This window comes from Bactrocera oleae, chromosome 4 (assembly GCF_042242935.1).
Source record: "Bactrocera oleae isolate idBacOlea1 chromosome 4, idBacOlea1, whole genome shotgun sequence".
Lineage (NCBI taxonomy): Eukaryota > Metazoa > Arthropoda > Insecta > Diptera > Tephritidae > Bactrocera > Bactrocera oleae.
Window position 1 is genome coordinate 46,182,831 of NC_091538.1, and position 24,532 is coordinate 46,207,362.

The following is a 24,532-nucleotide window of genomic DNA, read 5'->3' on the forward strand; positions in this document are numbered from 1 at the left end:
ACCAGTGCAACGCTTAAATGTAGTAGCCCCCTAATCTAATGGAGATCAAATACGATATAAGCTTTTACGAGAAAGTTTGTTTTTTATAGATACATTGGTCCGCATAAGATATTTTAATAAAAATTGTTGAAGATATAACACTTAACGTAATCTTATTTCAAATCTCAATTTCTTCCCTTAGCTGCCATATAACCTACAGAGGGATTTTAGCATTTCCGAGTCTTTAAAGTTGATATCTGAAATTAGTAATGAGGTTAAATAATGAAACTGCTTAATTTAAGTTGGTAATGATTCACAAGATATTAGTTGGTTCTAAAACTGACTAAAATTTATTATACTATAATTATTGTTTTCAAAGATGATATTTTTATACCTTGAACAGGGTATTTTAAGTTTACCACGATATTTGTAACACCCCAAAGGAAGCGTCGAAAACAATATTAAGTGTATATATAAATGAACAGCGTGACGATCTGAGTCGACTTAGCTATTTCTGTCTGTCTCTATATAAGCGAACTTTTTCAGTTTTTGAAATATCAGTCTGAAATTTTACGCATGTTCTTTTCTCACCAAAAAACTGCTCAATTGTCAGAACCGCCGATATCAGACAACTATAGCATATAGCTGCCATCAACTGGCCAATTAAACTCAAGTCCTTGTATGGAAAACTCTTTTCTTTGTCAAGATATCTTCACAAAATTTGCAATAGATTATTATCCAAGGCATTGCTAGAATAACCAAATGTATTGTTTAGATCAGATTAAAATCTGAAAAAATATCTTTATATACTTTAATGCCATAAAAAATGTATTTTTTTATGATCAGTAACGGAGCTCTTTGATAGAATTTTCAGAAAAGTGGCTTATCTTTGGTGTTTTAATTATTTTGCTTTAAGATTATGTGCATTAAAATAATCATAATTCAAAGATTCCACACCTAACGCCTTTGTTGCAAGAAATGCACAACTCAGAAACCTAAATTTTAACACAAACAAAGTAGAAATGTTGCAACACCTCAACCACTCTAATCATAAATGCACGCTCTTGAGTTTAAAGTAACACGAAAAATTCGAATGGAATTTGTGTCAAATCAACATAACGCAAGCCGATAAATATTTATCGATAGTTGTAATAGCAATTCGATAAATGGTAAGGCAAACAAATCAACAAAAATTAGCCAACAAAACTTTTGGAATCCAAACGCAAGAAGTTTACTCAAGTACTTATTCAACATTTACGCAATGTATGTATTTTTTTGTTGTTGTTTAATGATGGGCGGTAAACTCGCAATTGAAATCCCAGACACGAGCGACTGCACTGCAAAAGCAGCAGCGAGCAAATAGGTGCGTAAGTGTGCGCAAATATTGTGTGATTATTTTGTGTTTATTTAATAAACTATTACTTTTGTTTGATGTTTGAAGGCAAGCGTGCATGATTTATTATTTTGCCGTTAGTTTTTCGTTTTCGCCATTGTTTTTATTTTCCAATTTTCAAGTTGCTTGCAATTGCAATGAGATGAAGGCAAAGCGGCGCATTGTGTAATCGCACAATCAACTAACTAGCTAACTCACTGCTACCTAATGTAACAAAAACAACAACAACATATGGAAGACAACAAAGTGTAAAACGGGTGAAAAATGCAAGCGAAAAAGTCAAATAAAGTGAAAAATTGTAGGTAAGAGCCAAAAGTGGCTATGCCGACATAACTGCAACAACAGCAACTGCTTAAGTAGCAACAACAACACAAGAAGCAAATGCGCCACAATGCAATTGGCTTGTTGCAACAATAACAAAACTAGATAACGGCAACCGTAAATTTTACACACTTGTTCGTTGCAGAAATATCTACGTTGTTGTTGTTGTTTTGTTGGTTACTTTTTGCTTAGCCAAAAATCACTCGTGCATTCATTCACATTTTATGGTAACAGCAATGGAATTGCAACAGCACATGTGCGCATACTCGAAAAAAAACGCTAATGCAACAGAGTGGCCAAAATTAGTAAGTAAGGTAGTAGAGGAATCAAGTGGAACCGTATATAAATCATCATATGATGACTAGATTTGGCAAAACTGTATAAAAAATAGTTCAATGGATTTAATGTTTTCACTATGTTTACCCTTAGTTATACCAGAGACATTTTCCAGCTTGTAAGCGAGTAGCAAACAAACACTCGGTTACATCCAAAAATTCTCACAGATTCTTGTCGTCAAGCACTAGAGGTGACTTGTCCATTAACCAACAGTAGGGGAAGAATTAGGCCCCCTTGGTGGTCTCACATACTTAAGAACATGCAAAAACATTGCAGGAAGCAATTCAATTTTGCCAAATTATCCCACAGAGAAAAAGAGTGGGATAACTATTATAACCTCCTACGGTCATATAAAAAGGAGGAAAGGAAGGCAAAAAGAAATTCGTGGAAATCTTTTTGTAATGAAACGGCAGAAGTGTCTCGACTTAGAAAAATAATGACACAGTCGAAACATAGCATCGGATACCTTCAGAGGAGAGACCACAGCTGGACGGTATCCGGTGAAGAAACTCTAGGCCTACTAATGGATACTCATTTACCAGACAGTTCCGAGAACCCCATAAGGGAGCATATACTGGAGAGTGAAGTGGGCCCAGAGTCCCCTCCGCTAGACATAGTGTCAGATAGTAATGTTTATTGAGCGATAGGCAACCTTATAAATCGCCGGGACCAGATGGATTATTCCCGGCTCAGTTACAGCAGTCTATGAGCTACACAATAAGCTGGTTAAAAACCATGCTTAAAGGGGCACTGCAATTAAACTATATTCCCTCGATATGGAGGGAAGTCAAGGTGATATATATACCAAAAGCTGGCAAAAGCTCACACATTAATCCAAAGGATTTTAGACCAATTAGTCTTTCATCATTTCTCTTAAAAACGCTGGAGAGACTAATAGAAATACATATAAGGGGCAAACTAAACCCAGGAAAAACATCCAGCCGAAGGCCATATTGAGCGCGCTTAAAGATCTGGTCATCTCAGATGCTCAGATCAATTATTTCAACGCTGGGATCTTCAACGATGCGCAGATCTGTCCGAATGGGTACACCCCAAGGAGGCGTGTTATCCCCACTTCTCTGGATCCTGACAATGAATAAAATGCTTGTGGATCTAGAAAAGAAGGGGGTTTATGTTGTGGCCTACGCTGATGATGTGGCAGTTATTATATTATATATATTTTTTTTTTATACATATTCTATGCGATTGCGCAGCACTATATAGGAAAAGAAATGTTATACAGCCGAGCCGGTATATGAAATATTTAAAGGAGTTTTTTTCTTAGTTTTTTTCTTGAGTTCATATCACTCTTCTACCGAAGTCAACCGCTCAATATCGGTACATTCCGGCGATCCAATCCTTCTGAAATCGCATATATATATGCAAAATATGAACATATCCACAAATATTTTTGGTGACTATTCACATTAATATTTTTGAAGCCTTTAAATTTCATCGTTTGTCCAATAATTTACTTTTTATACCTATAAACCATAATAAAAGAACGTAACAATGTTTACAGATTTTCTCTTTATGTTACTCCGATTTCTGGAAACAATAATTCCAATTTTTTTAAAAAAAAAATTTTTGAAAAATTTAAAAATGCCATTTTACTAACACATTAAAAAAATGTTTTTTATGTTATTTTAGAGAATTCTGTTGTGTTGGCAGATATGGTCAACTCCTGTGTTAAAATTTAGAAATAAACAAGAGGTTCTTTTTAAAAACTACATAAAATTCACAAAATAACAAAAAAAAAACTCTTCTTTTTACTCCAAATACAAAACTACTACAACAAGTTCAGTATATTTAAAACAATAATTTAGCGCTATGCAACACTGAAAATTTTCAATAGAAGCTGTAGTTGACCCATGCTGCCATAAATGTAAGAAACACATATGTATAACGTAGAGTATATAATTTATCGTATCGATACAATTACGGTATGTGTCAAAAGTTAGTTCCTTTGCCTAAAAAATTTACTCATACAGAAGTTAAGTGGACATAATGGAATTTCTCATGCTTAGCAACAAATTCCACGAAGGTCATCGGGACCGTCGTAGTATTACTAAGGGTAAGTAGGCATATGTATGGCGTGACAGCCATCCAATATAACATAACGTAACCTATATTCTATAGTGATTCGATATCGGCGGTTTCGACAAAGGAGCAAATTTCATATCGGTATCACAAAAACTGAGGAACTAATGCGCGTATATACAAACGAATAGACGGACATAGCTGAATCGATTCAGCTCATTACGCTAATCGTTTACGTATGTACGAGTATATATTAGGTGTAGTAAGAAGAAAACTATTATTTTTGCATGAATTTGAAAGCTTTAATTACCATAGTTAGAATGATCTGATTTAGGTCAAATATGCGCCGTTTCGTTCAATAACTTGTTGTTATTTTAAGGGTAATTTCATTAGGCCTCTCTCGTAGAAGCCTTCGTTCCTATTAGCAAAAAATTAAGACAGTCGATTTTTACAAGCCTCTCTTCACCAGCAAAATTATTCGCAATGGACAGGAATAGATGGTAATCACTTGGTACCAGGTCCGGACTATAAGGTGGATGCATAAGAACCGCCCAACCAATCGTTGACGTTTCCTTATGAGTTTTACAAGCGATTTTGGCATTGCTATAAAAAGCTTGAAACAAAATTTTCAACGGCCACCTCGTCGTAAAAGTAAATTAATAAATAATAAACGAAAAATTCATCAATCAAAGAAACCCGCTCACAACCTACGTAAAGTAGATCGATATATCAAAATTGTAATATTTTTCTCAAAATACTGAATAACTTGAGCTTTTATTTAAAAATATCGATATTCATATGTAAAATCGACTAATTTTGTGAAAAATATCGATATTATATTATATCAATATTAATTTATCGTTTACAGACCTCTACTTGCATTTTTTAATTAACCATTAATGTGAAACACATTGTATATTTTTATGGGGTTATTCGAGTATTTGCGAGCGAAGCAGATGAAATGGTCTTGGCCACATTGGCGTACGTTGGCTCAATACGAATCACAACTTACAGCTAAGCTAAATATTTGCTAAGTTGTTTGCGCGCGCCAAAATTTCTTCACGGCTGCACCAAATTTATATTTCGACTTCGAAGATTGGATTTGAATTGGAGGATTAAATTAGTTTTAAGCGCGGCACAAGGTTTTTACTTATAAAAGCATCTGTCAGCCACTTTTTAATTTAAGTGTACTTGGCTCAATCTGCATGAAGGGTAATATTAAAAACGCATATTCAGACTTTCTAAAGAGACTAATGTTAATATTAAAAACATCAATAAATATTTCAATGCTCGATATTGTCATTGTTGTACGGTGATTTTCTACAAGTAAAAATATTTTTTATTTTGATTGTAATTAAAAAACACTATATTAATTTAACTACTATATTAATTAATTTTAAATATATTTGATCAATTTGGAACCGATTATCTGATTTTTTCTACTTGTTTGCGTATTTCATTGTCTTCTTTTCTGTCTAGCTTCGTTCGCTTAGTCACTTTTTGTTGGGCTTGCTTTAATGTCATCAGTCAAGTTAGACGCCCACAAAAGTCAGTAGCGCAAAAAACTGAGCTATGGAGCGCGACCTAGTCTGGAACGCCTAGCTATTGCGATTTTTTTTTGAAGTACTGCCATAATTAGTACCCCCAAAAAAATAGTATTACAGTGACTCAGATGGATATTAAAACTAGTATAATTTGCTTTGTTGAAACTAGTTCTTTCAATATCTCAAATCATATTGGATACCAAAATATTGGACAAACATGCAGCAGTATCCTAGGCAAGGTGGTTAAAGAATTTCGTACTTTTCACCATATTCTGCAGTAACTACACCGGAATTAAAACTAAAAATTGAAAACATAGTTCTTAATCCCAAAATCAGAATAAAAAATAAAAAATAAAAATAATGGTTTGAATGTGTAAGTGTGCCGGCCAGTGCTCTACAGTACTGAAGATAATGACTCTGTGTGAGCTCTAATTCAAAATCGTAGAACAAAAAGTACGCAAACGTGAAAAAATAATAATTCTAAAACAATATTTTTTTTTCATTTTTGCGATTTAAAATTAAAAATAAGTTTTTAATCCGATTTTTGGAATTACAAAATTTTGTTTAATCCCGTATTTGGAAATAATGGATAACTTTTTACTAGACCTAATATCTATTAGAAATTAATATTTTCTCAAAAGCTATTTTAAATATCTGTGAAAAATGCATTAATTTATAAATTATTCTGGGAAATTAATTTTCTTAAACCCCTTAAACCTTAAATTTATTTACAAGAATCATCATACTTTCATTTTCAAAAACTAATCCCATTCAATGCAACAAAATCTCGCGGCTTTTACCGCTTCTCGATTATATCACTTTTCATTTCTCGGCACTTCTCCACTTTTATTGCGCGTTTTAGTTGATTACAGTTGCATTGTTGTAATCGTTTTGTGCAACAAAAATTCAAAAACGAAAACAAGTCACAGTCAACTTAATAATATCGAAATTGTGTTTGTTGTTGTAATTGCATTCAGCAGCGCTATTATAAGCCGCTTTAATGCCACTGCTTGTAGCGATTTGTACACTTTTCAATTTTGTTGCCGTTATTGTAAGTAGCTATGTACATATGTACGAGTATGTATGTTTGTTTGAGGTTGAGTAAACAATTGCTTTTCGCGGCGAAAAATTGTTTACAACAAAAGAATATAAATAGACGTTGATCAAAAACAAAAAGTGCAGCAAATAAGGCCAGGTAACGGCGTCTGCCACACAGCGCCTACAACAACAAATCACAAATAACAATGCAATCAAGTTGTTGCAGTGTGCAATAATGCTGAGTTGGAAAAGCAATAAGCGGCAACAGCACTAACAACAAAGCATAGATGCGTTGCATTGCAAGGCGCAAACACACACATCTTTAGTGTTTTCGTATATGTATGAGTGTGTGTTTTCAGTGCACTTACAACTCCGTCGAACACGATTACGTCACAACAACAGCAACAGCGCATTGCAGCGATTACAATTTTTATGAATGAACGAAATTTTCGTCTCCTTTATTTGAACCACTCAACATCAACCCGCTAAACATTTAGTTCGGTAAGCATTTATGGGGCGAGGAGAGCGAATTTTTAACTACAAACTCGTGTGTGTTTGAGTATGACTGTAAATTAAAATTTTATGAATCATTTCTCTGCAATGTGTTTTATTGATTCAGGAAGAATATGGTAATCGAAATCTAATATGACTTTTTTTCTATAGATTTAACACACGCGCTTTAAACCCATTTAATTTACTTGATACTCCCACCTAACGACTTTGAAGGTGAGTTTTATCATCTGATCAAATATGACTCGGACTGAGCTTAGCGAAAACAGTACTTGAAAATCGTCGTGATGGCATTAGATAAATAGCAAAGGATCTCAACATCTTTTGTGGATGTACCAAAAGATCTTAATCTTTTGCAAAAACTGATGTCGAGTAGCGGTCGAATATAGTTGCGGACCCTACATTCATCAAACTACTTACTGGTGATGAGACGTGAGTTTATAAATATGACCTCGAAACAGTACAACAACAACATCTAGCGAATGGCTCTTTACAAATGAGCCAAATTGGAAAAAATAAAAAATTATCTGAATTCACCGAGGCCATGCCAGCCTAGGCTTATAACAAATACATGGAAAATTGAATTAAGCGTTGGCATGCTTGTACTGCCTTAGGAGCCCCTGAATAAAGGATTGTATTAAAGGGAAAATATAGTTTTTTTTTTCAGTCCGGAACAAATATGATCAAATTGATTTAACCAAAACTCATAATACAGTCTAACTTGGTTAAAGAAAGTGCAAGGGACCATGATTTTTTTCTCGCTTATAGAGGTTTCTCACTAAAACGACAACACGTTGATTTTTCGTTTAGACATTATAAGTTGTTGTAAGAGCTATACTGTTCATTGCAAATGATATTTATGAACTGCAGTTAGCATGACAAATAAGTTAAAACAGTTAAATATTATTTATTTGAATTACAAGAAATCAACATAGTTCCTGATTCCTGAAAAAAAATGAGTCATACATAGGAAGATTGTCGCTTATAGAGATAAATTCAAAAGAGGCTCTCAGTTATAGAGGTCAGAGTGGGAAAAACGACTGTCACTTATGGAGGTTTTTGTTTCTCACTCATAGAGGTTTTTGAGAGGTCAAAGTTCGGGACCTGAGAATTATTCTCACCTATAGAGTTTTCTCGCTTACCCAGCTCTCTCTTAGTCAGGTTTGACTACATTTGCTAAAAGCCGACCATATTTTTATTCAACTTCAACGCCAAAAATTAAAAATATCTAAATCTCTATGAAGAGTTAAACAATTCTAATCGAAACACTGTAGAAATAAATTAAATAAGGTGTCAATGCTTTATCTATTCTGAGAGGAATCCGCTTTTCTTTTCACCTGGTATCTCTTCGAAAATATTAAGGCTGTTTTCAACATGACTTGTACAGTGTAGCTGCATGATTTTAAAGCAATACCGCCAATAACGCCATAATGCACCTACAAAGAGAATTTTACTTATCAATTTATTAGTTAGCGTGATTTTATGGTGAATATTTTTGAGCTGATATTCTTATTATTTATTGACCTGAAACACGATTAAGTAATAGACTAGGAACATGAATCCCGAGTGGCAACAGTTCCTTTAGTACATACGATTACTTTACCTAAAAAATAATATCGAAATTGTCTGAAAGATAATGATTATAGAATTTAAATCAATTTCTATTACAGAAGATTCGCCGCTCAATTAAAAATCGCTCATCTTCCAAACATCTTTTACAATAACCACAAGCAAGATGTGCAGTCCATGATTTATCTTGATTTGGAACAGTACAGTCAAAATATGCTTCATAGGCATCGCAGAGAACTTGACATGACTTTAAACCATATTTACAATAGTATACCTAACTTTCATAAATTCACCACATATATAACAAAATGCATCAGCATCGTATTTACACTTTCTCGATGACATTTTAACGTTTTCTGAATATGTACGAAAGACTTGATTGTTATTTATCACTTGAGTGCCATCTGGAGGCACTCTCTGAATATAAAAACTCCACTCCAATCCGATCTATTTTTGAATGCATTAAAATTAATTCAAATTTTTAAAAAATAGAACAAAGTGAATTATTATTATAACTATCGCAAAAGCAAACTTTATACCAAAAAAAAGTATTTTCTTTTCGTTTTTGTGTCTAAATAAACGAATAATCATAGTATAAATATATAAAAATTATTTTTTTGTTGACCCGTGTTATTATTCAATGAACAATTCAATGATCAAAAGAATTAACAAAAAAAAAGCCGAGAAACGTTTAATTGTTGCTGGAAGAGGTCGTATTCCCATAATTACCATGTCATCTATTTTCCCTCCCATAAAAAAATAGTATACAAGTACATATATAAAAATACATTTCGTAAAAAGTTTACAAAAAATAAAATCATATGAAAAGTATTATCTATATTGTGTAGACTAAATCAAAACTCTTTTTAAGACATCTACCATAAACATGTAGCTGATTTCATTGAACTTGATCTATTTGCATCTTAATTGCCTATTATATAATAGCTATTTGAACGTTATAGTTATCATAAAAATTAATATGATAAAATTTTTAAAAAGAAATTTTTGGAGAAAAATAATTATCTACGAATGTTCTCTGTCTTCGGTTACTGTGAATTATTTGAGCTGCGTGAAAATAAGAATATCGGCTAAGTTGATCTTTAAACTATTCCAGGAAATATATTATTCCTATTAATTGAAGGTACGCATACATTAAGGCAACAGCTTAAGGGACGTTTCTGATATTTCTCTACTTTAGTCAATAACCAAACTTTATACATTTATATTATACGATACAGGAAAAAACTCGTGATTTACTCTATTCCACTGAAAACAAATTAGAAGAACACATTTATCAATTAACATTTATCATTTCCAATAATTATAATTAAATAACTTCTCATGAGAATCTCTTTTTTTTTCTTGTCCATAAGTAAATCTCAGTAAATCTTCACAACAAAAAACAACAAAAAATATATTAAAAAATGTTAATCCCCTCAACTTGTTAAGCTTGCGTTGCATATTAAGCTTGAGGAATAATGAACAAATAATCAATTGATTTTCAACGCTACTGATGATACACTGTATTAACCTTGAAATTCCACACACTTACACAACCGGCTGTTGTAAATATGCACATACATATTTTTTTTATATTAAATATGTGTAAATATTTTTATGGATACATCATTGAAGCGTGCAAAACGCGAAAGGGAAGAGTGAAATAGTAATTGCCAAATAAAACACTAAAAACTAATTATAATTAAATGGATCCATTAAACTCATGTGAACATAGCCAAAACTCAACGAATTTACCTGAAGGGTGTTATTTTTTGGTGTTTTCGTAATTAGATTTCGTATTTTTTGTTTTCGGTAGAGCTAGTGGTATTTATTATAAAATTTATTTAACAGTTTTTTAAGTATATTTCATTTCTTAACACTGTCTTCCATTTAACTTCAGCATCTTTTAATCGAATTAACATAACAGTATATATATATATAATTATGAGCATATTAGTATTAATATAAATGAAAAGTGTTATTCAAATACTGGTTGATAGTTCACTATGATCGTTTTTTTTTTTGTTGCCTTTAATTATCTTTTAGCAAATTCATAAAAAGTATTATAGAGTGAGAAATTTATAGACATTTTGAAGTTAGAATATACCATCTTGAACGCTTTCAAAATATTTCATTAAATATATCGATACAAATTATCTTCTCCTAAAATGTGTGCTCTTTGGTTGTCAGAGTGTGAGGTAAGATAATGGAAAGAGATAATAAGACAATAAACCAACATTATCGCGACTAAACAATAAATAAACAAAAAAAAACTTCGGCTGGACACTTTGCAAATAAAAAAGTTACCATAAAAGAACTTGATTTTCATCGGTCAGTTTGTATGTCAGATATATGCCATAGTAATCTGATCTAAGCAATTTCTTCGAAACTTATAAAATTGTTTTAGATAGCAATGCAAGCCGAATTTCATGAATATATTTTGTCAATTAAAAGAGTTGGGGAGAAGAGAACGTGTGCAAAATTTCAGATTGATATTTCAAAAACTCAGGACCACGCCAATAACTTATAGTATTAAATTTCAAACAAATTTTAATTTTAATATTAATGAATAACAATGTTAGCTTCTAAAGCTGAAGGTTGCCACTTATTTTATTTATTTACTTAATTTTTGAACATAAGTCTTATAATGCAAGAAAATAATTCAATAAGCAAAATATTTGTAACAACAAGAAAAATACAAAAAAACATTATTAGCGTTGCCATATATGTTATATTCTAAATTTAAATCGATTTATTAATATAATATTAAGTTTAGGGTGGAAAATAAAACCTAAACAAATAAGTTAAATGAATTGGATCATTCCTGTGCAATAGTATTTTAATTTGATATACTAAAATTCTAAACAAATTAGTATATCTGCGTTGTCTGTCAATGATTTTCATATAAATGTTAGGGTTGCCAAAAATGTCTTTTGTGTCTACCAAATATTCACGCTATATATAGAGTAGCCACTTCGTCTTCTTTTTAATATTTAATGGTCTCTTGTTATTAGCATGTGATAGATATGTATGTATTGAGTAATGGAAATAGGAAATGCTACAAAGGGTCCCTTCAAATCAATTGTGTTGATGAGTTCAATGAACAATCAATAAAAACTTTAAAACACCAAATTTGTTAACAATATTTCCTTTGTAAAATAAAACACAAACAATAAAACAACAATTGTGTAACCTAACATTGCAGACACTATGTACTCTCCCTTTTGTCTTTCCATTATTTCGTAATTACTCATACGCACTGACAAATCGAAAACTTAAGCAACGAACTCGCACTCAAAGTTTCTCACATTCTTCTGCGCCATTTTAAACCGATTAATTGCGTACAAGCAAACGCTGATTGACTGTCTGTCTAATTCGCCTCATTCGCTGACTGACAGAATGGCTGCCTTTACTTGTTCGCTTGATAGCCGATGCTTCTGCGCTGGCAATTGCCAAATATAAGTACAATTACTCAGACAAGGCAAGCGGTGCGGGGGGAGAGTGCCAGCGGGTAAATCAATAAAGAAAAGGTGAAACAAATAAAAGCAAATAAAATGAACAATGTAAACGAAACGTCAATCCATCACTTGCATATTGCTGTGCCATCGAGACACCGTCAGTTGCATACCTATAAATGGATCTTTCAATCAAAAATACTGTCAAATTGTAATTAAGAAACATTTAAGTAACGAAATGCTCGCTTCATGATCTCATCAAAAATATACATATACATATAATATGAAGAAACAAGGAATAAGTTTATAAAGATTGTATAAAACTTATAAATAAATTAAAAAATCACTTAAAGTCGGTGATGACTGAGTGCTTTTATCTGAATTAATAGCTTGTGTCGGAATTCTTGAAACAATATGGATATATGTATGTATATGGAAATGTGTTTAAGTGTTTTGAACCGAGTCTGTGGCTTTTAATTAAATGCGCGTTGAGCGAAAGGTCAATGCTAACATTACATTCCTAGTGTCTAGTTTGTACATATACATATATTATAAAAGAATTTTTCTCTCTTCGTTAAGCTCTAGAATGTGTATAATGGGTAAAAACTTATATTTATATAATTTTATTAAGATAAGTAAAACAGTTAATCTAAGTTAAGTTATGTGAAGTTTTAAGTAAAATTTGGTTAAGTTTAGTTCGTTATGTTATATAATGTGATGTTAGGTTATGTAAATTAATCTTAATACCCTCTGTGCTATATATGAATTTTACGTCATATGACAAATACAGTTCGTGTAATGTAAGTAATTTAAGTATCCAAAATTAAGACAGAAAAAAGGCTAAGTAACTAATCAGTGCATTTAATCGAATTACTGTTTTATTTTAATAAACTATTATTTTTTTATTTTTAGCGAATTCTAAGCACGTTGTTTTTCAATTAATATTTCTATGAAATCATATTTAGTCCTACTTTTAATAATATTTTTAGCTTTATCAAAAAACATAAAAATAATGATGCAGTCCCAAACAGTACTGAATTTTAATTTCACTATACTTAAAAGTATATAAAAAAATATTTATTTTGAATTTCTAAGTTATCAAAATAGAGAAAAACCTAATGATGAATTCCTCCACAATGATGCTTTATGCTATTAATCATTCTTCCACATTTCATTCTCACTTCATTTTTATCCTTATAGTATGTACTATAGTACTGCATATATTTATATAAAAGACTTAAGCAACGAACTTGAAACTTACATTTTTGTCATATGCACCTGTTAAGCAATATTACTTTAAAATCAATTTTTTTTAATAAAAATAAAACCTCAGGAATTCGAACGCACTTATTTATTAGTTAAGGTTATGATCGAGTCGCTTAGTTCCATACGTGAGTCAAATAACTCAGTTTTCGATACAAGTACTTGATTCCGATCGTTCAGTTTGTATAGCAGCTATAAGCTATAGTGGTCTGATATCAATGATTCCGACAAATGAGCAGCTTCTTGGAGAGGAAAGAACGGATGCAAAATTTTAGATTGATATCTCAAAAATTGTAGGACTAGTTTGCGTATATACAGACTGAAAGACGGACGGCAATTTTATGAGGTCTCCAAACTTCGTGGCTAACCTAAAATACCATGTTTAGGATATAAAAACACTCCAAACCAAGCTCCAGATAAAAAATATCATAGTTAACAAATTCCAAATGCGTATTTGCATTTTTTTCTTGCTTATGCTAGTCCTAATAATAGACCAGTAGAGGCTGATATTATTACCTAGAATTTTAAAAGCAGCAGTAATGGCAAAGATATTTACATTTTTCGGCATTACAATTATCAAGTACAGTTTCTGTTCCTAAAGCCTATTTCGATTTCCAATAAAATATGTTTACATGAAATTAAGTCTGAATACTTAGAAAGAGACACAGTTTTCCAAAGCATTTAAATTTTTCAATAATAGGAACTTACTACGGACTGTGAATAAAAACAATAAAAGTTTCTGTTAGGGATCTATTTATTACAGATGGGCGGAATCGGATTATTCCCACAAAAAACGGATAAAGTGCTATAACTAAGCTCCAAATTAGGACACAACACTGTGATTTAGTAGAAAATATTGCAGTAGTGAGAAACATCTGTGGACTGAAACTTTTCATGGACCAAGGACATGGACCAAACTTGTTGAATAGGAATTCTTTTGTCAAATCCTCATAATAATTGCGTGAAAGTAATACATTTTTTCAGCTAAGATGGCACTTAAAGGCGTTAAGAGAAGTGAAAGTCAATATCTAAGGAACTGTTCAAGCAATCTCAACCAAATTTGATTATATTTGTCTGCTTATGCCACAATGTAAAAATGGACCAAATCAGGCTACAATCACGCCCACTTCCCATATATCACAATTTTAAATTCCATTTAATTCTTTCACTTTACAGTATATAAATCGAAAGTATAATTCGATTATAACTTTTCAAGTTCCCAGATACCGAAAATGTGTTCAGTACCTATATCTGACTTTCAACCAAAAATATCGTCAATCTGTGAGATACTTCATTTAAAGTCAGAGATTCTCTAGTGTGAACCCCTTCAAGCGAATTTATCTGAAATCATCGCAAGTATTTGTTTTATTTATATAATATACATACATATAAAAAACTAAATACCTTTAAGTATACTCAAAATATTCTATAAGGTGAGTGAGGCAATCCACTTATAATGACAACAACAATGCCGTTTAAAATGCTGAAATGATTACGTAAATCTAAATGAAATTGCGTTTTCTAGCGTACCAACAAGCTTTCCAAAAAGTAATGAAGCCAACACATGCTCGTATACTTATATATGCGACACTTAGCCTCGCTTTAACCGCAAGCACGCTATAAAAATCAACAAAAACAGTTTGAACTACAACTATCTTAAAAGCTTAAATATTTTGTAAACAACAATAATTCATTATTATTTACTATTTATATATATTTTCTTGAGTCTGGCACATTTACTTACATAGCACAGTAGTGATTGCTATAAATGACTTTGGCAGAATGTGCGACGCCTACAAATGCTACCTTACCGCCCCCTTCGTCCACCACTTAACGCAATTTTAGATTGGATGCGAGTTTAATGTTGCGATCGGCAGTCAGCGTACGGCTTCAAAATCAATTCAAAAGCACATACGATGATCTGTGGAGATCGGCTGTCAAACAGTTACACTCGTGTCATACACGAGTATGTAATGGCAGTGATAAATCATTTTCCTCTCTTAATAGTACTTTTATTTTGTTTGCTGCTACTTATTCGTTGCTGAGCATACCTTTCAGTGCAGGAGGTGATCGCTTGTTGGCCTTGGCGCATCTCACTTACGACTTTTATTTCGATTTGAATTGTGTATTCTAGAAGCGATCGTTTTATAGCGAACATATGAATGCTATAATAGCTGAACTCTGAGCCATTATTATTTAGCTATTTGATTGCATAATGCAGCTGCGTTTTAATTATAGGAACAACAACAGCGCTCGCAGCGTCTCACTCATTTAGTTGGCAATCAAAGTGATGACCATAGAATGAAGAAATAAATGAATGAATGAATGAGTGTTTGACTATCGAGCGGTAGCCGGAATTTCACACTTCACAAATCGCATTCAAGTGGTAGATTAAACTTGAAAATTATGTTGAAAAATGCGGTCAAATGAAGTAGCACGTTTCGAATCTTTGTTATGTTTGTTTGTAAATGTGTGTCATAATTCTCGTAGCAATAACCAGTAAAATGTTGTATTATTTATGCTTTTGTGATTTTTTGTTTATTTATCAAGACAACAATTATCTTAAAATCAAACCACTTATCACTGTAAAAATTAGACCGGCGAGCAAAATTATAAACATACATATGTGAAATTTTAGATTACAAATATTTGTACTTAAAAGAAATTATTATGATACATATGTACATCGCTACTTCTTCCTAAGCAATAACAAAAATTTTGATTATCACACGCCAGAAATTAATATAAAATCATTGAAGAGTCATTTCCGTTTTTGAGCCGGAAGTTACCAAAATTTTTGTGGTTACAAATTAAATTAATTTTTGGAGATAGTGAATATTTTGGGTGAGTGACTCAGGGGAGTTGTGATTGAAAAATAGTAATAATATTATTGAGAAGTATTATTCATATTCGAACCCACAATTTTCCACAATCTTTTTAAGAATATAATTTACAAAAAATATATCTTTCTTTAGACGAAGAGGAAATTCCAATCTGCCTTCTTAGTATTCTCTCGTGTATTTATTGCTGCAAAATATATAGATTTTTAAAATAAGCTTTTTATTAAAATGTGAAATTCATGAAAAGAACGACACTAAAATGTTTAATATAAATGATATGTAAAGCTGTAATTTAATAAAAAAATTTATAAATTTAAAAATGACAACTTCCTCATCTTTTTAAATAAACAATTTTCATCGTCTTTAAAATGAGGTTTTTCTAAGTCAATCTAAGCACACGACTATCAATACAATATCACATATACACAAATACCTCAACCGAAATTGATTTTGGATTAAACAAAAGATTTTTAATTGCTTGAATCGACTCCTGGTAAATACGTCGGGATATTTTTAATGAAAAATCAGACGCAGCCCAAACTGGAGCAAAAAGTAGCTGAGCTATAACTTTTATTTATGCTTTATTTATTCAGACCATTCAGCTTCAGTCTAGAGGTGTTCTACTTCATGCCCTAAGCATCCATAAAAATTTCGATTTTAAGAAATCGCCGAAGAAATTACTTGTATATTCCGAACTTATTATAGTGTATATAGTTCACATTTTGGACAAGTAACCTATCATCGATTTCTTTAACTTTAATATTTTAAATGTACCAGTATCAAGGAGGTGTGTTCAAAAAATAACTATAATTTTCGTTTTTTGAAAAAAAAAGTTTTATTCATTCGCCTACATTAATGTTGTCGCCTTCAAAATAGTATGCATTCGACATTATACACTTATGCCAATCGTCGAAACACTTCTTAAACTCGATTTTTAGGATATACTTTAGCTTTCTCAGCGATTTTCTCGATCTCGTTGAGCGTTCCTTTTAAACTCGTTAAACTCGAGTAAGTGCCTCGATGATTATATGGGGTAGAAAAATCAGTTATGTGAACCAAACAGTTATACACTTTTCAGCAATAATACTATCAGCTGATATGCTCGTTTGTGTGCGTACTCTTGTAAGATTGTGCAAGTGAAATGTTTTAAGGTTATGAAAACTTTCTAATCGAAAGACTCTGGTTAATCAATATTGTTTTACACCTTATGGGAAATTACTAAATTTTCTAATACCTCTTAGCAGCAGGTAATTATATATCACTTAAAAAGATACTTTCTACACCCAACTCATTCAGTGCATATTTATGCCGTAGAAGAATTCAGTTCTGCCTCCAAGGCTAAACTCTGTATATTTTCTTAATTATCTTGTATTTTATTATCTATACCTATTAACACTCGTTGTGAGTTCTTTAGTTTTCCTTCATGGGTATTGAGTACATATGCAGTAAAGGGTATTTTCGCCTTCAGATTTGGTTTCCCAATTAGCTATATTATTTTGCTACGAAGGGAACTAGTGAAAACAGGCTCCACAAATATACGACTTGTGAATACTGAACTCGGTATACTAGAAAACGCTGATGGCAATCGTGTGTTTACATTTGTAAGGATATATAGTAAATAATACACCCGAAATTGTTTCACCTCAATTCTCCTCTACTCAATTGAATATGATTAATAGAAAGTTGTCCAAATTTTGGTATAAGGTTGTCTAACGGTTACACTGGCGATAGTCGCCATACACAAAAAGGGTATTCGACTAAAAAGATAGAGACAAAATATTTTTAATCAATGAATATGTTAAAAATTTGTTTTGATTGTCATATTTGGAACTCTAATGGACCTTCGTGGTGATATTTGCGCAGGACTTTCAACATTTAAGTGAATAGACCTATTATCCGTTGCGACCTGAATATATTATTGCTCAGTCTCACTTACACTCTTCAAAAAATGTGTATTCAATATATATGTTTCACTTGTGGTGTGCGTCTTAATTTTGTCAAATATATGGTTGCCCTTCTAGTCTCCAAACGACGATTTGATGTTGTGAGTCATTTTTTATGCTGCAAATGCATTTATGGTTGATAAGATATAATGATATAATAATAATATAATAATTTTTGATTTTTTTCAAGTTTTTGACCGGGATTGAACATTTTTATTGTGACCTTTTAGCTCAAAAATATTCGCTCACTTTTAGCCATATCTGTAGTTTTACACAAATTGTAGACTTCAGATGAAACTCATCGAAAACAAGAGATTAAATAACAAACATTGAGGCAACATTTACGGGCGATCTGAAGTCGGGAAAAGGACTCAAAAGTCCCAAAAACCCTAAAAACGATTCAAAACTGCGAAATAACAAGTAGATAAAATAAAAAAGCAGTTTTGAATCGTTTTTAGATATTAAAGATTAATATTAATAGATATTTTAACTTAAGATTTTTTCAAAAAAAAGTTATTTAAATTAAAACAAGTAAGGAAGTTGTAAGTTCGGGTGTAACCGAAAATTTTATACGCTCGCAACTTACAAGGATCAAAGCCCATGAAATTACCTCAGGTGTTGGCAAAATTTTATATTAAAGGAAGTATTTATCCGATTCAACCCATTTTTGACACAAAGACACTAGTATCGAGAGTTTCATTTATTTATTTTATTATATGAATTTCAATTATATATCTTACACATTGACCGATATTTTCGGTAAAAAGTCAACTATAGGCACTGGGGAAAGTGAAAGAATCAGATGGAATTTAAAATCGTGTTATATGGAAAATAGGCGTGGTTGTAATCCAATTTTGCATTATAATATAGAAATATAAGAAAAATATTATGTACCGAATTTGGTTGAAATCGGTTGAGAAGATCCCAATATATGGGTTTTCACCTAAAACTAGGCGGTGAGTTTCGTTATTATAGCTTTAGTAGTTCAGGAGATATCCATATTAAACCTATTAGAGGCACATGCCCCTCCCTAATGTGATCCTGTATACCAAATAACAGTCTATATTATTGAGGAGCTTAGTTATGGCAATTTATTTGTTCTTGATTAATGGCGTTTTGTGAACATGGCAGTGGTCCGATTACGCCCATCTGCAATGCCAACCGTCTTACGGTACTAAGAAACATGTGTAACAAGTTTCATAAAGATATCTCAATTTTTGCTCAAGTTACAGCTTGCATGGACGGACGGACGGGCAGACAGTCACCCGGATTACAGCTCGTCTCTTTATCCTGATCATTTATATATATATAACTCTATATCTAACTCGTTTAGTTTTAGGTAATACAAACAACCGTTAGGTGAACAAAACTATTATACTCTGTAGCAACAGGTTGCGAGAGTATAAAAATACAGTGTGTCTGGGACATAAAAAGTTAAGTTTCCTCCAAATTTCCTGAAAGAGAAACAATTTTTGTACGAGATAAAAATAAAAAACCAAATTTATATTTGGTCATTGGAATTTTTCATATAAATTTTGAGGTTATTTGAAAAAAATAACTATTTTCTATAGGACTCGTGGTTTTGCCGGAAATCAAGATAAACCATTCTAATCCCTTAAAAATTCAGCCTCGTCCCTCCCCTTCCTTTTCGCGTCCTCAGATCGCCCGTAAATTAGTTAGAGATCTTCTAGAGTGAAAAGCATAGTAATATAAATTCAATTTTTCGAAGAAGTTGCGAAAATAACAAAAATGTCTCACAAAATTCCACAAGCCGTTCATAATTGGTTTTAACTTGCCAACATTTATGCGATAATCCCGGCAAAAGCCACCTGTCAAAGTAGTTAACGCCAAGTTTTGATATTTTAATCAACCAACACTAGCATTTACAGCTACTTCTCTTGTATGCCACCACACTTTACGAAATGGCACAACATAAGTGGAGTGAAGAAAAGCATTTCCGACACGATTCCATTCAACTGTCAGCGCGCATCTTCATTTGCGATCACCAATTTGGCCATCAACTCAAATTCCAAATATTTAGTTTGTTATTTATGTGCCTGCTTATGGGTTGGTTAATATTATCGAGTGGTGTTTGTGCGCTCGTTAGTTAACTTTAGTTACTCCGTTTTAGAAAGTTACAAACAAACGAGTTTTTTTATTTTGTTGCTTTTTGCCCCAACTATGTGGGTAATCTGCAGTTATTCTGTGCTAGCCGCTTGTCATGCATTCCTTTTTAACACACAAATTCATATATATATACATATGTACACACATACATACATATGTACAAGTATAAGGAGTAGTTTAAGCATATATTCTCTGCCACTTTATATGCTAATGAATGCTCATTTGATGAATTAAGCTGTGATTTTTATAAGCGCAAACTGTGCTAAATAATATCTTTCACAGCCTCAAGTGGCAAGCTGAAGCGTGGAGCGGGTGCGGAGTGTTGCGAATCGAAGACACTTAATGCTAAAGAAATTGACATGATATGAATGTACTACTATATTTGTTTGCATATGTGTATGTGTGTAATACACTGCATATGATACTTATATATTTGATTATATGCTATATTTATGCAAAGTTATGTACATACATATTTGAGCAAAAGTAACTGTGTGACACATTAAATTGAATATCATGCTCGCGGGTATGGCACGTGAAAGTTCGCGACACAGCTTATTTGACCAATTTAAATACGTGCATATATATTTCAAATAAAGATTTTCGTGAATAAAATATATTAACAATCTCTTAAGCTTCCAACAGTTAAAATCACTTATTAAATTTCAAGTTTTATATACAGCGTCTGCCAATAGGGATCACGTGATTTTGACAGCTCATGGCTGCCGTGTTTGTTTAGGTTCAGTAAGGTTTGCCATTTCGTCATGTCACGTTTCACTTTGTTACAACGCTTGAAAATTATCCAAGATTATTACGCTAATTCTCGTTCTTAAAACAATCGTTGAAAAAACGTACATCGAAATATCATCTTCTCAGATAAAGTCTATTTCTGGCTTGATAGCTTCGGATTAATAAACAAATTTTCACGCGTGAGTCGTATCAAGATGTCATGATATTTATGTTTAGTATTATTTGGCATTTTACCATGGAATGAATTATGCCTGCACAACGTTTACAAATTTCAACTTTATTACGAAAATTCTCGTTCCGTAAAGAATGTGTTTCGGGCGCTTCGTTCGGATGCTTCATCGCCGTTCGCAGCAACTCGAACTGACATATGGAATGATTTGGAGCTTTTACTTCGAGATTTTAAATTGAAAGCGTACAAAATACAGATTGTGCAAGAACTGATGCCGCTCGACCTTAACAAGCGACATCGCTTCGCTTTAAAGGCTCTTGAAAAGTTAAATGAAGATCCGACATTTTTGAGCCAAATTTTGTTCAGCGATTAGGCTTATTTCTGGCTCAATGGTTATGTAAACAAACAAAATTTCCGCATTTGATGCCTGAAATTCAAGCTAGTGATCTCGACATTTGGTTTCAACAAGACGGCGCCACTTCCCAGACATCGCATCAGTCAATGGATTTATTGAGAGAACACTTCGGTGAGCAGATAATTTCACGTTTTGAGCCGGTCGATTGGCCGCCAAGGTCGTGTGATATCACACCGTTACGCTTTCTCCTGTGTCGATATGTAAAGTTTAAAGTCTATGCGAACAGTCCCGCTTTGATTCCGGCCTTGGAGCAAAACGTCACGTATGTCATTCGCCAGTTGCCAGTCGAAATGCTCGAACAAGTCATCGAAAATTGAACTCAACGGATGGACCATCTGAGACGTAGCCGCGACCAACATTTGAAAAATATAATCTTAAAAAATAAATGCCAAAGAATGTTCATTCGAATGACAAAAACATTCCCCATTTAATTTGAATTTTCTGTATATATATCCCTATATATATAGTACTTAACTGTTGTTAACTTGAAATTCATAGAGTTTTAATAGTACCTATTTTTGTTGTTTACAACAACTATACTCTGAACAGAGTACATATACTTATTAAGTTTGCGACGATGTTTATAACACCCAAAAGGAAACGTCGAAGACCCTATAAAGTATAAAGAAATTATCAGCATGATTAGCCATGTCCGTCTGTATATACGCGAACTAGCCCCTCAGTTTTTGAGATATTGACCTGAAATTTGCACAAGTCCCTTTCTCAACAAGAGGCTGCTTATTTGTCGTAATCGCCGATATCGGACCACTATAGCATATGACAGCCATACAAACTGAAGGATCGGAATCAAGTGCTTGTATGAAAAACTACTTTATTTGTCGAGGTATTTTCACGAAATTTGGCACAGATTACTATCTTAGGTATCGCTACAATTTCCGAAAATATTGTTGAGATGGGTCATCTATAGTATATAGCTGCCAAATAAACTGACCGATCAAAACCAAAATAAAGATTTAAATAAATGCATTCTATAAAAAATGCATCATAGCTTCGGTGCAGCTGAATTTAACGTTTTTATTAAGTTTTCGTTTTCTGTCTCATTTCATAAAACAAAAAAATTTTATTATTTTAAATGGACTCTAACCCAGCCAATTTTGAATTATAAGTATTTTTTTTAAGCTATGGGTTCTATTGACCTTTTTGTAATTTCGTTTGCAATATAACTGATCCAAACCATTATAACTAGGTAATATATATTGGATTAACTCCAAACACTTGCTTATCTCTACTCTCTGATCCGGTTAATGGTAACTAACTTTACTAGCATTTAAAACTAAAAGGGATAAATTATAAAATATATATACGTATATGTTTAGACTCAGACATTTAATATATTTTTTATTCAACAGCTCCGAAGTCGTTTCAAAGCACCAGCCGCGGCAATAAAATCACAAATGCGACGCAAACATTCATTCATACAAAAGACTTAAACCACGAACCTGTTTATTTAACAGGTTCACAGCTGGACTGGGTTTGGCATTTATGTAGATAAACGTACGCAGGCGTTCGCACGCGTTACTATTTAAATTTTTATTAAGCAAACGCACAGTCATATGTGTTTTTTTTTTGTGTGGTTGTTTGCGTACGTGTGCGTGAGTCGCTGCGCATTCAAACATAATTTTATGTTGGCTCTTTTAATCGAACGTGTCGAAAAAGTGGTGTAATTTATGCAAACTAATGTGCATAAATAAGCAACAAATTACATACATACATACATTCACTCAGTATTATTGTAAGTTATAGCAATTGACCCAAAAATTTGTCCAATCAGAAATAATCAAAATAAATATGCTTAAGTTACTAACTCTCTAGAGCGTTATACAGGCAGGAAAATTCCTATAAACGCGCCGCAGACACGACACAAATACGCACATACGCACTACATTTATGTGGCTTTTACATGTGTGTGGCTTTGGAACCCGCATGGCATATTTGTTACTCGTATCGATATCAAATTAACAATTTCTTACGAGTAATTTAAATTACAAATTTTTTTGGAATCCAAATAACAACGCATTTATGCATGCTCATGCACTACTCACACGCTCACTAGACACGCTGCGCAGCCGCTAAACGTGCTTACGCCACTGTCGTGGAGCATTGATGGGCAGCGTCGACACGCACAAGATCGGTTTTCTGTTTTCATTTCATTTCAATTCAGTTTTTTCTGCTTTTCTTTCAAAGAAAATTCACTTTTTGCTCTTATTATCGTTGTTTTTTTATAACTGTTGTTGTCGTTGGTATTTTTCTTGGCGCACGCACCCAAAAGCCGGTTGCATTGCCTTGCGCTTTCAATTTGGCACAAACGCGCCTGCGCGTATGTTTATACCATCATATGCGGCGGTAGGTATGTATATATATATATGGGACGCATTTATGGTTGCAGTATGTCGTAATGTGCAGCACATCGCTTATGGTCAGGAAAAAAATACTTGCTGTCGGCAAAGTAAAATCAGAAAAAGTAAAATTCAACTTTCACTTGATGCGTACGCAGCCGCTCTTTTCATTTGTTATTTTTTTTTATGTCTATGTCTCAGACAGACACTCGCACATTGGCTGGCATGCTACGCACATATTTATTTAACAAATTATAATGCTAAAGCAAATACAAATTGCAACAAAAAACTAACAAAGTTTTGCAAAATGTGAGCAGAAAAAAGCTGCGCACGCGCATAACAGTGGCAGCAAACATTCCATCAGCCGACTATTTACTATTTAACACATTTAACATGATTTGTAGTTGCCAGTGAAGCGCTAGTGCTTATTGCTGGCTGGAAAAAATTTCTTTTATTTTTTATTTATTTATTTATATTTCATTT

At 32.7% G+C, this 24,532-nt stretch overlaps 1 protein-coding gene across 9 annotated transcripts in view; it reads right to left on the bottom strand.

Annotated features, from left to right (window-relative positions):
• nahoda overlaps positions 1 to 24,532 on the bottom strand; it is a 139,014-nt gene that overhangs the window by 103,139 nt on the left and 11,343 nt on the right. Inside the window, exon 1 of one of the 9 annotated variants that reach the window (XM_036362730.2) lies at positions 13,447 to 13,461. The exons of the other annotated variants lie outside the window; for them this stretch is intronic. The gene's annotated coding sequence lies outside the window, so the exon portion shown is untranslated. Of the gene's footprint in view, positions 1 to 13,446; positions 13,462 to 24,532 lie in introns of those variants that run through there. 9 annotated transcript variants of the gene reach the window in all.